At 46.7% G+C, this 15488-nt stretch overlaps 1 protein-coding gene across 5 annotated transcripts in view; it reads right to left on the bottom strand.

The window, feature by feature from the left end:
• Window positions 1-15488, bottom strand: part of ankrd11 (ankyrin repeat domain 11) — a 184426-nt gene that overhangs the window by 44330 nt on the left and 124608 nt on the right. For 3 of the 5 annotated variants that reach the window (XM_036980649.2, XM_036980646.2, XM_036980652.2), the window contains one exon: window positions 11685-11752. The exons of the other annotated variants lie outside the window; for them this stretch is intronic. The gene's annotated coding sequence lies outside the window, so the exon portion shown is untranslated. The remainder of the gene's footprint in view (window positions 1-11684; window positions 11753-15488) is intronic. 5 annotated transcript variants of the gene reach the window in all.

Below are 15488 nucleotides of genomic sequence, written 5' to 3'. Positions count from 1 at the left end.
CGTCCGGGCTCGAGAGATGCTCGAGGTGTCGCAGTCGTCATGCTGCCCGGTCCTAACTAGCCTCTGAAAACATCAATGGAGAGCAGTAAGGAGACTGTGTAGTTTTCCCGAGCAACCAATGCTAGCCAAGAAGCTACCTAGTTTGTTTTGATTCAATGAAGAGATAGCTGGCTAATTATTATTGAGTAGCTTGTATCTAGGAGCAGGATGGGCATGGTACGGTTAGCAGCTATACTGCACACTGAAATGTCAACCATCCTGTTATCGACACACAGGGTACTGGGATTGGTGGCAATTGCACACCCTTATTTACCTCGATTGATTCCTTTTAAATAAAATGAACAGATTTAGAGGCACTTCAGCTAATTAAGGACTGCCAGTGATGAGGGGATGCCCCTGATCCGAAGGAGGGGAACTAGGGTAGTAGAACAGGGATTGGGCGGAGACAGACGGATTTAAGGAACAACTACAGTATGGCGAGGGAGGGCAACACACGTTACTCTAAAAGTCACACTCTCTCTACATAAGCCCGGGTAGATTTCACCCTCTAACGTACACTAACATAAAACATCGAGGCTAGGCTGGAGCTTTAAATCATGAATTCGGGGGGGGGGGGGGGGGGGGGGGGGCGTGCACGCCGAATCCCAAACAAATTCGGAAAATGGGCCAGTCGACTACTCTGCCCAAGCATTATGCATACATACACACACACACACACACACACACACACACAACTTAAAACCATGCACACAAAGCACCCAGCTAGCTTCAAACCTGCAGCCCAGCAGGCCATCTCCATAATGAATAGTAAATCTGCTTTTCTCTACGATAGCTATGGCATCACTAGTAGGGTGCTCTGAATGGTTATTGGATTTCCACCTAGTACTGCACACGCATTGGCCATATAAAAAAGGCCATTTCATAATGCATATTCATATAGATCAATGGAGCGTGTAACAGGGAGTCCATCAAATCAGAAGTGCATTAACGTTGGGCCTATCAGCAGCGAGGAGGCCGGTGCTATTGCCATGGCAGCGAGCTAGATAAAGCCATACTTAACGAGGATCCCAGCAAAACAAAGCCTAGCTCACTGCTACAACGGCACTGCTGTAGTGTTTACTTACGTCCATGGGACCTGTTAAGTGTCATTACAGTAACTCACTTGGGGCCATCATCCCACCTAAGTGCATTTGCACCAAACCTGCATCTCAAAGATCTAGAAATTAACATCAGGGGATCCCAACGATGAGAAACAAGACTGGGCCATCTCGCTCTACTTCCCCTGAATGTAGAAGGCAGCTGGGGGTAACCGCAGTAGTTCCTCAGAACTCAACGGCCGATCTGGGAGGGCCACGATGGGATTAGCTTTGAGCAGCTTCTCACAAGCTCCTTCACACGCATGTAGGCTAATACACACAGTAACAAGCCTCCGCACCTCACTCAACCCCTTCCACCCACCTCACTCAACAACCCCCCCACCGACGCACTCCACAACTAATGAGCTGAAGCCTGAAACTCACAGCCCTGAGAGGGGGAGGGCCTGAAGACCTGCCGTGCCTCAGTGGAGGAGGAGCGCATACACACATACGTGAACAATGTAGGCTTACGTGTGTGTACGTAGATCAAACATGCGCCTATGGGGGGCAAAGAGCAGCACGTCATTGAATGTCTAGGCCAGGTTGCAGAACGTAGAGCAGTGAGAAACCAAGCACTGTTCTGTTAATAAATTGCTCAGCTGAAACACTGCCCTTTACAATGCGCTGTGACCGGCGCCAGGGACAAAACAACTAAACTCACATTGGCAACACAAGAACACACCCACATTCACAAAGCTAGGATAAATAAACAACCTGTTAGTGCGTGACACACCCACATCTGTGGAGGGAGCTGCGTGTTGTTCTCCAAGCCAAATCTTGTCAGGATGAGACTTTAGCCAAAGAAAAGCGGGGGGACGGCAGAACGAACCCATCAAACACACCACTTACGACCTCACACTGGACATGAGGCCCATCTTTCAATTCCCTACTCCTGAACTGAAATGAACACACGCTATGGGAGACTGACACATTTCCGCCTTTGAAATTATATTACCATCTCGAATCAAAATGCTAGCGTTAAATTCTTATGGCTGCAGGGGCAGTATTGAGTAGCTTGGATGAAAGGTGCCCAGAGGTGCCCAGAGTAAACGGCCTGCTCCTCAGTCCCAGTTGCCAATATATGCATATTATTATTAGTATTGGATAGAAACCACTCTGAAGTTTCTAAAACTGTTTGAATGATGTCTGTGAGTATAACATAACTCATATGGCAAGCAAAAACCTGAGAAGAAATCCAAACAGGAAGTGGGAAATCTGAGGTTGGTCGATTTTCAACCCAGCCCCTATTGAATACACAGTGGGATATTGGTTATGTTGCACTTCCTAAGGCTTCCACTAGATGTCAACCGTCTTTAGAAACTTGAATGAGGCTTCTACTGTGATGTGGAGCCGGATGGGAGCTGTTTGAGTCAGTGGTCTGGCAGAGAGGCAGGTCCTGGTCATGCGCATTTCACATGATAGCGACCTATGTTCCATGGCTTTTCTACAGACAATGGAATTTTCCAGTTGGAGCGTTATTGAAGATTTATGATAAAAACATCCTAAATATTGATTCTATACTTTGTTTGAAATGTTTCTACGACCTGTTATAACTTTTTGAAGTTTTCGTCCGATGTTCGGCTGGACCTGCACGAGCATTTGGATTTGTGTACTAATCGACCTAACAAAAGTAGCTACTTAGACATAAATATTGGACATTATCGAACTAAATCAAACATTTAAATGTGGAACTGGGATTCCTGGGAGTGCATTCTGATGAAGATCACCAAAGGTAAGGGAATATTTATAATGTTATTTCTGATTTCTCCAACATGGCGGATATTTTTATTTATTTTCTTAGCGCCATTCTCAGATTATTGCATGGTTTGCTTTTTCCGTAAAGTTTTTTTGAAATATGACACAGCGGTTGCATTAAGGATATCTATATCTCCATGTCTAACAATTGTATTTTCATCGACATTTATAATGAGTATTTATGTAAAATGATGTGGCTCTCTGCAATATCACCGGATGTTTTAGAACTACTGAACGTAAAGCGCCAATGTAAACTCCGCTTTTTTGATATAAATATGAACTTTATCAAACAAAACATACATGTAACATGAAGTCCTATGAGTGTCATCTGATGAAGATCATCAAAGGTTAGTAATTCATTTGATCTCTATTTGTGTTTTTTGTGACTGCTCTCTTTGGCTGGTGTTTTTCTGTGAGTTGGTGGTGACCTAAATCATTTGTGATGCTTTCGCTGTAAAGCCTATTTGAAATCGGACACTGTGGTGGGATTAACAACAAGATTACCTTAAACGGTATAAAATGCATGTATGTTTAAGGAATTTTAATTATGAGATTTGTTTTGAATTTGGCGCCCTGCACTTTCACTGGCTGTTGTCATATTGATCCCGTTAACGGGATTGCAGCCCTAAGAAGTTAAGGACACCAGTGTAGTAGCAACATGGTTTCTGTGCACTGAAGTAAGTATCCAAACTCATGAAAATTCTGCTCAGTTGTTTCCCATTTACTGTGCTACAGATGAATCAAATGAAAGGAGAGAGAAAGAAGAAATAGCTAGCATAGTTTCTCACATAACATTCAGCAGGAACGTCACTGCCTACCAGTGTGTATGTGTATATAATCAGTGTGTGTGAATTAGTGTGTGTGTGTGTGTAAGAGATAAATGTGAGGCGCTGTGACTAGGGCTACATTAATTAAGGATTATGGGAGGAGGTAAAAATAACCGTGGAGCGGAGCAGGATAATGAACAAAGCACGGGGGAGGAACACAGGGAGATGCGATGTGACCTTTACCAAAATGAGTACGAAAACATCATCAAAACAATCCGCCATCAAGCTCTGCCTGCACCCATCTTGTCGTGCCAGGATGAAAAAGCTGTCAAAACCTTTCCCCGACGTAACAGGATTACGCAGTCATGTGTGAAAGACACTCAGTAGATTACTGATGGGATGGGAAGCGTGGAGGTTTACCAGAGAGAACATGGCTGGAGAGGTTTCTCAGGCCTCTCAGCCATACTAGTGTTGTAAATGTCTGCCACTGCTAGGTTAGCTCCTCGTCGGTCAGTGGCCTAGATCTTACTGTGTGTCTGTGTGTGTGTGTGTCTGTGTGTGTGTGTCTGTGTGTCTGTGTGTGTGTGTCTGTGTGTCTGTGTGTGTGTGTCTGTGTGTCTGTGTGTGTGTGTGTGTGTGTGTCTGTGTGTCTGTGTGTGTGTGTGTGTCTGTGTGTCTGTGTGTCTGTGTGTCTGTGTGTCTGTCTGTGTGTGTCTGTCTGTGTGTGTCTGTCTGTGTGTGTCTGTCTGTGTGTGTCTGTCTGTGTGTGTCTGTCTGTGTGTGTCTGTCTGTGTGTCTGTCTGTCTGTGTGTCTGTCTGTCTGTGTGTCTGTCTGTCTGTGTGTCTGTCTGTCTGTGTGTCTGTCTGTCTGTGTGTCTGTCTGTCTGTGTGTCTGTCTGTCTGTGTGTCTGTCTGTGTGTGTCTGTCTGTGTGTGTCTGTCTGTGTGTGTCTGTCTGTGTCTGTCTGTGTGTCTGTCTCTCTGTCTCTCTGTGTCTGTCTGTCTGTGTGTCTGTCTGTCTGTCTGTGTGTGTCTGTCTGTGTCTGTCTGTGTGTCTGTCTCTCTGTCTCTCTGTGTCTGTCTGTCTGTCTGTGTGTCTGTCTGTGTGTGTCTGTCTGTGTGTCTGTCTCTCTGTCTCTCTGTGTCTGTCTGTGTCGGTGTCTGTGTCGGTGTGTCTGTCTGTGTGTCTGTCTGTGTGTCTGTCTGTGTGTCTGTCTGTGTGTCTGTCTGTGTGTCTGTCTCTCTGTGTCGGTGTCTGTGTCGGTGTCTGTGTCGGTGTGTCTGTCTGTGTGTCTGTCTCTCTGTCTCTCTGTGTCGGTGTGTCTGTCTGTGTCGGTGTGTCTGTCTGTGTGTCTGTCTGTCTGTCTGTGTGTGTCTGTCTGTGTCTGTCTGTCTGTGTCTGTCTGTCTGTGTCTGTCTGTCTGTGTGTCTATCTGTGTGTCTATCTGTGTGTGTCTGTCTGTCTGTGTGTCTATCTGTGTGTGTCTGTGTCTGTCTGTCTGTGTGTCTATCTGTGTGTGTCTGTCTGTCTGTGTGTCTATCTGTGTGTGTCTGTCTGTCTGTGTGTCTATCTGTGTGTGTCTGTGTCTGTCTGTCTGTGTGTCTGTCTGTGTGTCTGTCTCTCTGTGTCTGTCTGTGTCTGTGTGTCTGTCTGTGTGTCTGTCTGTGTGTCTGTCTCTCTGTCTCTCTGTGTCTCTCTGTGTCTGTCTGTGTGTCTGTCTGTCTGTGTGTCTGTCTGTGTGTCTGTCTGTGTGTCTGTCTGTCTGTCTGTGTGTCTGTCTGTGTGTCTGTCTGTCTGTCTGTGTGTGTCTGTCTGTCTGTCTGTGTGTGTGTGTCTGTCTGTGTGTGTCTGTCTGTGTGTGTCTGTCTGTCTGTGTGTCTATCTGTGTGTGTCTGTCTGTCTGTGTGTCTATCTGTGTGTGTCTGTCTGTCTGTGTGTCTATCTGTGTGTGTCTGTCTGTCTGTGTGTGTGTCTGTCTGTCTGTGTGTCTATCTGTCTGTGTGTCTATCTGTCTGTGTGTGTGTCTGCCTGTCTGCCTGTCTGCCTGTCTGTGTGTGTCTGCCTGTCTGTGTGTGTCTGCCTGTCTGTGTGTGTCTGCCTGTCTGTGTGTGTCTGCCTGTCTGTGTGTGTCTGCCTGTCTGTGTGTGTCTGCCTGTCTGTGTCTGCCTGTCTGCCTGTCTGTGTGTCTGCCTGTCTGTGTGTCTGCCTGTGTGTGTCTGCCTGTCTGTGTGTCTGCCTGTCTGTGTGTCTGCCTGTCTGTGTGTCTGCCTGTCTGTGTGTCTGCCTGTCTGTGTGTCTGCCTGTCTGTGTGTCTGCCTGTCTGTGTGTCTGCCTGTCTGTGTGTCTGCCTGTCTGTGTGTCTGCCTGTCTGTGTGTCTGCCTGTCTGTGTGTCTGCCTGTCTGTGTGTCTGCCTGTCTGTGTGTCTGCCTGTCTGTGTGTCTGCCTGTCTGTGTGTCTGCCTGTCTGTGTGTCTGCCTGTCTGTGCGTCTGTGTGTGTGTGTGTGTCTGTGTTTGTTTCTGGGGCTCCTAAGAGCAGGCTCAGGCGCCAACACAGGCCGAGGCCCCAGAGCCCAGACCACAGGCAGGCTGACAGGGGACAGTTGGCAGGGCTGCCTGAGACAACAGCATAAACAACCATGAGGAGTGGAAACCCAATCCCTCACAGTGGAAAAAACCCTCAGCGCACCAGGCAGAAAGAACAGCAGAGAAAACACTTCCATTATACCACCTCATTCCACATGGAGCCTCTCTGGCTGGGGAGCAGATTCACAGGAATCCTGGCCTGACACACACACACACGTCCTCTCTTGCTCTATGGGGAAGTTGATTGGGAGCGTTCCGGGGGACCAAACAGAATTCTAATTTGTCCTGGTTCAGCAGTAGCAGTGGCATGAGAGGAGCCGCTCCCTCAGATCCCAGATGAATTATATATCTATAAGCCAGATGAAAGGCCTCTAACAGCACAGCATGGCAGTCTGAGAGCTGGGGCGGGGCCTGGGGTGCTGCTATGCACCCCCAACTGCCCACTGGGAGGTGGCTGGCTAAATAGGGTACAGCCAGGGATACATCGTGTGTGTGCGTGTGTGTGTGGCTAGACTAAGGGAACCAATGGGCTGGAAAACACTGAAAGCTTGGCCAAGGTGAACGTCACACTCTAACGAGCTCAGAAGTTATTTCCCAGCGCCCACGCCCCCCTGGGGATCGCTGTATAACTTTGGAACATGTTCCCCACCAAGCACACAAGCAATTACAGCCACAACAGATGACCTGGAGCAGGCTGGCTCCACTAAATATGCTCTTTCCTTCTGAATACATTCCACCTCCAGCTCTGTCGTTCAGTCACTCCCTGGTTTCCCCTTTCTATCCTCTCTGCAATGTTGTCCTCCCATACATGTATTCTCATTGCTACTAAATGAAATCACCATTGGCCACCACTGAGCCCCACATATCCAGGGCAGCCCCTTCCCTCAGACAGACACACTGTGTCCACAGCCAGCCAGACCTGAGCCCCACAAATCCAGGGCAGCCCCCTCCCTCAGACAGACACACTGTGTCCACAGCCGGCCAGACCTGAGCCACACAATGGAACAATCAATACTCTCATTAGACAAGTAGACCCGCACCAATTAGTGGTTTGGACTAGTGCCATCCAAGAACCCTTCCACTGAACCAATGACACCGGTCAACAAATATGGCCGTTTCCAATGACTAGGCTACATGGGCTAGTCAGAGGGGACGTGAATGGATTAGTATGGAGTGATTCTCTCTGCTACCTGCAGTGGATTCTAATGCAGGTCTGTTATACCCAATTCACATTGGACTTGTGGTACATTGCCTGAAAAAAGAATTGGGCAATGTTTATATGGTCCCCTTTCAAAAAGCCAAATGTTCACCACATTCTTGTCACCATTTGCCTTTCATATCGCCATTGCTTTTGCCAGGAAGGAGCGAGAGACATTAAACTTGGACCCTGTTGTGATCATTGTCATGGTAACCGGAGTGACAGGAAGCTCATGAATGCACATTTTCTCTGACAGAAATATGATTACGCGGTCGTTTGGTGGAAATAAAAGTTTTGGCTTTGATACCGGAAATACCTTTCAGATATAAAGAAAACGCGAAAATAGTTGGCGGTATGGTAAAGTCGGTGGAAAAATGTCTTGCTATGAAAGGGATATTCTTCCCTCCTCAGTGAAGCCAAGGCAAGCTGAAGCGTCACTGAGCTGTGACTGGCTGCCCATGTTGTGTGTGTGTTACTGGGCAGTAAACAAACTCCACACATGTGTAAGGGGAGAAGAACGAGTAAAACATTTGATTAAGAGAGAGGGCGTATCCCGTTTAAATAATAAATATGTGGACGCACAGGCAGAGAGAGAGGAGAGGAGAGGGAGAGAGCAAGAGAGAGGAGAGAGAAAAATGAGGGAGAAAAAGGATAGAGAGTGATTGAGAAATAGGCTAATAGCTATAAGCTCACATGATTTCACAAGGCTGAAGGAAAGATGGAATGAAACAGTCTTCCTTCCCCCTCATTGCGGACTACTAGACGATGTGAGAGCAGCAGCCACTGAATTCAGAGCACAGCCTCACGCTACAATGCATTCTGGGAAGCCCTATCCATTAGCAGCGCTGGAGCGGCACACACACACAAAGGCCTAGTTCAAGGGAGCAGATGGAATTGGGAGGTGGTGGGGAAAGGAAAGGAAGCCCTGCTACCTTCCAGTCAAACATCACCTCTTCCTTCTCAGAAAAACAGCTAAGCTTGGAGAGATACCTAGCTAGCAAAGAGAGCTACACAGCACACAACAGGGTTTTAGCCTGCAGTGGAGACACAATGGCAACAGACTCACATTCTGAGCTTGTACAGAACCATGGACATCTCGGAGAGCAGCTTGGCCGTGCCATTTCCTGGGGCAGCACTGAACCAGACTAGCACCCCCACACTGACCTGACTGCAGAGTAGAGCAGGCCTTGGGGCCGGCTGGCACAACGCTCCTGGAGTAAATATCAGTAAATTGGGAAAAGTAATGAATCATCCTCGCTTCCAGCAGCCAGTATTGGGTCTGAGTGCTTTTAAGAGGCTCCGAGCAGACTTCCCCACTGATTTTAATACAGGCCTTTAACGCAAGTGTTAACATAAAGCCAACCCGTTCACCACTTTAACCCAGGCCTCCTCCATTATTGTGGCTCCTGCAGAATATACCATGTGGAATAGCATACATCTGTACCCAGTGAGAGACTATCTGGCCCTAGTATTACAGAGGTAGAAGGAGGGGGAAGGCTGACACGGTGATACCAGACCATTTCTCACAGGAGCTATTTGCATTCAGTAAGAAGGCGTAATGTTCTTCTGTTTATGTCAGTGCAATGCCGACAGGGCACAGCTCTGCTGCATGGTATGCTGTATGGTTCCCTATAGGGGTGGCTGGCTGGGCTAAAATGGCTCTAGTGTGCTCAAGCCAGTGAACCAGGGCTGTGTGGGCGGCTTCAGGATATCACGGTGTTTGGGACACACTCACTCCAGCTATGAGCAGAGCCCTCTGTGTAAAACAAAATATCTGAGTCACAAGACCCCCCCGGCAGAGCTGGTCAGCTGAACATGGCAGTATGTCCACATTCACCACATGTGAGGGGTGAGCGTCAACAATGACTTCACAAATCCAGACCAATGTTTTCCTTTGACAACCATACATCAACTGAATTGTTCTCTTGCACTCTGGGCCAAGAAATGTGCTTTCCTTCAATGTGTGCCTCGGTTGACTGTGGTGGAAAAACACTTGTATAGCTGTGGCTTGTGTTCCCCCTTCCCATAGTGTCTGTATTTGAGCCTTTCGCCTGCTCCTGGCCCCAGGCAGGACAAAGAGCTCTGGCTATTGAGCCCTGGCCTGATTTAGCCCAGGCAGGGAGCAGCCGCAGTGTTTGGCCCCTATTGGGTTTCAGCTCAATGGCTGGACAGGCTTCTCTGTCACAATAGCCACTCTGTTCTGGAGCCTCATTGGGGGAGTGGGGAGACCATGACCCCTCAGACTCAGGGAGGGGGTTGGTTGATGAGGGTAAAAAATGGGGGCGACAGACAATTTGGCTCAAACTAGTGCATTGTGGATCTCATCTCAACTTATTCCTCTCTCCTCTTTTCCATGTCAAGAATACAAATGAATGACCTGTCCAGCATAAACCATGTGACATACTTAACACTAGAAAGGCCTCGAGGGACACCCCTTCCAGCCAATGACGTGTCTTTTGGACATTTCAATCTGCACCTCTCTCTTCATACAATTTCACAATTCATAGTCTTGTCACCTATCAGACTATTGCCAATTTAATCTTGTCGTTAGGATAACTCGATTAATATGTGTGAAATGAGTTTTAATATAGTTTAGGTATCGTTTTTATTTGCCATCTGCGCAGGCTGGCTGGATGGCTGTGAATGACTGGTGGTGAATGGGGGGTGTGACATGTCCTCTGATAACTATAACTATTAAGGTTCTAACAGTGTGTTGTTATACAGACTTATTTAGGAAAAGTCAAGGACGGGGGGGGACAACTATAAAAATGGCAGAGTAATTAAATGTAAATGAGTTGTCCACATGACATTGTCGGCTTTTCTACTGTTGCAAGCACACAACTTCATCCTTCACATGGATTCTGTAGCTTTTTATTATTACTTTTTATTTTAGTCTACTTGGTAAAAAAAAAATGTCATCTTGAACTGCACTGTTGGTTAAGGGCTTGTAAGTAAGCATTTCACGGTAAAGTCTACACTTGTTGTATCGGCGCATGTGGAAAATAAAGTTTGATTTCCTATGGCCTGTGTTGGCCAAGCTTTTAACCCCATGACATCAAATATAAAGTGAGTCAAAACACCAGCCTGACTCATCACATTGCATCAATGGAGGGAAAAGACATGAATACCAGAGCCACAACACCCTTTCCCTGTGTGTGTGTGTGTGTGTGTGTGTGTGTGTGTGTGTCTGTGTGTGTGTGTGTGTGTGTCTGTCTATGTGTGTGTGTGTGTGTGTCTGTGTGTGTGTGTCTGTGTGTTCCAGCTCTGCAGTCCTATACAGAGGCGCAGGCCTGAGGGGATAGTTCTCCCCCTTTTTCACAGGGCATCACCATTCTGTCTGTCATCAAAGCTGCAAGACACTTCCAGACACCAACTCCAAACAGATGTATGCAATTTAGACAATTAAAGCTTTCCCCTAAAACTTGGCAGCTCTACCGCAACACAGGCACTTCTCATCAGCCTGAGCCTCACATAGTCCCGACCTAACCCAGGGAGCTACATCAGCTCTCTCTCTCTCTCTACCCATGTCTCAAACATCCAGCCCCGCTCTAGTATGTCTGAAAGCTTTACACAGCAGAAAGAGAGGCAAGAGACAGGCAGGCCTCTCCTGAAGCTATAAGCTCTCCCTCTCTCCTTCCCTCTTTCAGCCTGGAATTTCCTGTTGATGGCCCACTGCTAACACCACACTCACTCTCATGGAAATATTTGACAAGCTGCAAACATTTTATCTCCACGAGCAGGAAGGCAATCAGCCAATCAGCGAAGAGAGGGAGGGAATGACAGAGTGGAGAGAAAAATGAGAAACGTGTCGTTGAGGGTTTTGGCGTACCAGGAGTTGCACCACACTGGCCCAGAGTCCTAATTATCCAGCCAGAGACAAGGCCTGGTAAGGCTGTAATGATACACCACTGCTCGTGATACTGACACCTCTTGATAGCACAGAGATTAGGTCTCTGCTGGTCTTGTCAGGCAGCCTGGCAGCCTGCAGCATGTGACTGGGCCAGCAGACATGTGGAGTAGAGAGAAAGAGCTGCTGATATAATACAGCTCTATCAGATAAGCCAGGCCAGGGAAAGATAGGGGGGCGTGGGAAGGAAGGGAGGGAACATCAGGTAGGCTGGCCTGGGCTGAGACGGATAGACATGTGGGCAACAGATTGGATGCGTTAGCTAGTGTCAGTGGTAATTGTTTTTTGTTTGGGCTGGGTGGAAAACACAGACGAGGAGGGCGGCCCCAGGTCTTACCAGTTGAACAGCAGGGGCACGGGATCCACGACAGCCTGGGCGCTCACAGGACAAGGGGTGCATTGAAACTGGGGAGAAGGGAAAGATGATACACGCATGAAAATGTGCAGACTGCATACCCAGCCACTCATGTTCCCTCCACATAGCTCCCATTTTCCCCAACCTCCCTAGTGGTTTCCTGACTCTCTCCCTTTGCATGTGTCTCTTATGTTCCAGTACAGCGTTGGTCCTAAATGGACTTGACCAACACTGAAAGGTAGTCAAATACATCTCAGCCCAAATAAGGACGTAATGACGGGATGTTTTTTTGAGAGTGTGGTTGAGTGACTCATCAAAATCCTCAGTATGCTCCTTTGATCAAGAGGCACGCTCACACTGACGTAAAAGAAGACACAGAAAGGGGAACACAAAAGGACACACATGTGCGCACGCTAACGGCTCCGAAAAGTAGGCCAGGGAATCGAGCTGTTCTTCAAGGCCTCTGCTTCATTTCTAAACGCCTGTGACAGGCGTCTGCATCCAGCCAGCCTTCCATCCCCCACCACAAGACTCCTGTTTAGTGTTCCCCTGACACACATCATTCCAGGTCTTCCCTCTTCAGTGTCATCACACACACACGATTGCATAACAGCATGTGGGGAGAGGGGGCCCCTGTGCTGTGAGTGGGGGGGCATTGGGAGAGGGCTGGGGCTCCACTCAGTCTGAGCAGAAGGCCATATTCATATGCAGATACTGGGGGCCATGTGTGGCGAACAGGAGAAGAATTGCCTTCCCACACTGGAACCAATCACTTGTTCACAGTGAAGCCTTCCAGGAAAACAGAAATGGAAACAAATAAAAACAAAGCAATTACACACCTTCTTTCCACCCTTTGTGTAACTTAAATAGGGCTGCCTTTATAAACAGTCCCAGACAAATATGAAGAGGGGATTAAAGCGGATTTAAATTTCATCTGCCGGGCCGCAGCAGCCAACAGGTTAAAAAAAGATTGGGGAAAGTTGCATGGAGGCTCAATCTCAACTTGGCATAATGGCCCCATTTTAAAAATGTAATTTTGTCACTAAGATGCCAACTTTAAGAGCAGAACACATCCACTATGGCTATGAGCTTGAGTTTACAGCCAAAACACTTAAGATTACTACAAGCTCTACGCAGATGCAAGATTGAGTGTTGCTCGCCCCTACCTGGGCTCGAACCAGGAACCCTCTGCACACATTGACAACAGCCACCCTCAAAGCATCGTTACCCATCGCACCACAAAAGCTGTGGCCCTTGCAGAGCAAGGGGAACAACTACTTCAAGGTCTCGGAGCGAGTGACGTCACCGATTGAAAAGCTATTAGCGCACACCCCGCTAATAACTAGCCATTTCACATCGGTTACATCAGCAACTGTTCAACCAGTAAACCAAACAACAAGAATACACCCAAAAAAGTATTCTGCTTAGAAGTAATAACTTAGCCTGTAATAACTGATTACAATGTATTGTGAAATGGTAGAACCTGCTGGAGCCAACTAGCTGGCCAGGTGGTTTATTGCTCTGTGAGAACACATGACATTGTTTTTTTTTGCTGATATGGGAATGAATACACAAGCAGCATATCAGAGGCAGTGTTTAACTTATTTGGGGTAGGGGGCAGTATTGGGCAGCTTGGATGAAAAACGTGCCCAAGTTAAGCTGCCTGCTACTCCGCCGTAAAAGCTAGAAAATGCATATAAGTAGTACATTTGGATAGAAACCACTGAAGTTTCTAAAACAGTTTGAATGATGTCTGTGAGTATAACAGAACTCATATGGCAGACAAAAACCTGAGAAAAAAACCAACCAGGAAGTGGGAAATCTGAGGTTTGTAGTGTTTCAACTCAGCCAACAGCGGGGAATTAGTTATGTTTCACTTCCCAAGGATTCCACTAGATGTCAACAGTATTTATAACCTGTTTTGAGGATTCTACTCTAAAGGAGGGGCTCATAAGAGCTCTTTGAGTGAGTGGTCTGGCAGAGTGCCAAAGCCTCGGTCTGGCGCGCTCACGTGAAAGGTAGCTCCGTTCCACTTCATTTGTACAGACAAAGGAATTTTCCGGTTGGAACATTAATGAAGTTTTATGTTAAAAACATCCTAAAGATTGATGCCATACTTAGGTTGGCATGTTTCTACGGGCTGTAACGGAACTTTTGTAACTTTTCGTCCGACGTTCTGCGCGATCTGAACGCGCTTTTGGATTTGTTTACCAAACGCCCTAACAAAAGAAGATATTTGGACATAACGGATGGACATTATGTAAAAAATCAAACATTTATGGTGGAACTGGGATTCTTGGGAGTGCAATCTGATGAAGATCATCAAAGGTAAGTGAATATTTAAAATGCTACAGTGCCTTGCGAAAGTATTCGGCCCCCTTGAACTTTGCGACCTTTTGCCACATTTCAGGCTTCAAACATAAAGATATAAAACTGTATTTTTTTGTGAAGAATCAACAAGTGGGACACAATCATGAAGTGGAACGACATTTATTGGATATTTCTAACTTTTTTTAAAAACTGAAAAAATGGGCGTGCAAAATTATTCAGCCCCCTTAAGTTAATACTTTGTAGCGCCACCTTTTGCTGCGATTACAGCTGTAAGTCGCTTGGGGTATGTCTATCAGTTTTGCACATCGAGAGACTGACATTTTTTCCCATTCCTCCTTGCAAAACAGCTCGAGCTCGGTGAGGTTGGATGGAGAGCATTTGTGAACAGCAGTTTTCAGTTCTTTCCACAGATTATCGATTGGATTCAGGTTTGGACTTTGACTTGGCCATTCTAACACCTGGATATGTTTATTTTTTAACCATTCCATTGTAGATTTTGCTTTATGTTTTGGATCATTGTCTTGTTGGAAGACAAATCTCCGCCCCAGTCTCAGGTCTTTTGCAGACTCCATCAGGTTTTCTTCCAGAATGGTCCTGTATTTGGCTCCATCCATCTTCCCATCTTCCCTGTCCCTGCTGAAGAAAAGCAGGCCCAAACCATGATGCTGCCACCACCATGTTTGACAGTGGGGATGGTGTGTTCAGCTGTGTTGCTTTTACGCCAAACATAACGTCTTGCATTGTTGCCAAAAAGTTCAATTTTGGTTTCATCTGACCAGAGCACCTTCTTCCACATGTTTGGTGTGTCTCCCAGGTGGCTTGTGGCAAACTTTAAACAACACTTTTTATGGATATCTTTAAGAAATGGCTTTCTTCTTGCCACTCTTCCATAAAGGCCAGATTTGTGCAATATACGACTGATTGTTGTCCTATGGACAGAGTCTCCCACCTCAGCTGTAGATCTCTGCAGTTCATCCAGAGTGATCATGGGCCTCTTGGCTGCATCTCTGATCAGTCTTCTCCTTGTATGAGCTGAAAGTTTAGAGGGACGGCCAGGTCTTGGTAGATTTGCAGTGGTCTGATACTCCTTCCATTTCAATATTATCGCTTGCACAGTGCTCCTTGGGATGTTTAAAGCTTGGGAAATCTTTTTGTATCCAAATCCGGCTTTAAACTTCTTAACAACAGTATCTCGGACCTGCCTGGTGTGTTCCTTGTTCTTCATGATGCTCTCTGCGCTTTTAACGGACCTCTGAGACTATCACAGTGCAGGTGCATTTATACGGAGACTTGATTACACACAGGTGGATTGTATTTATCATCATTAGTCATTTAGGTCAACATTGGATCATTCAGAGATCCTCACTGAACTTCTGGAGAGAGTTTGCTGCACTGAAAGTAAAGGGGCTGAATAATTTTGCACGCCCAATTATTCAGTTTTTGATTTGTTAAAAA

This window comes from Oncorhynchus mykiss, chromosome 6 (genome assembly GCF_057628025.1).
Source record: "Oncorhynchus mykiss isolate SJ-2025 chromosome 6, ASM5762802v1, whole genome shotgun sequence".
In the NCBI taxonomy this organism is placed as follows: Eukaryota; Metazoa; Chordata; class Actinopteri; order Salmoniformes; family Salmonidae; genus Oncorhynchus; species Oncorhynchus mykiss.
This window is presented reverse-complemented; position numbering and strand designations above follow the sequence as displayed.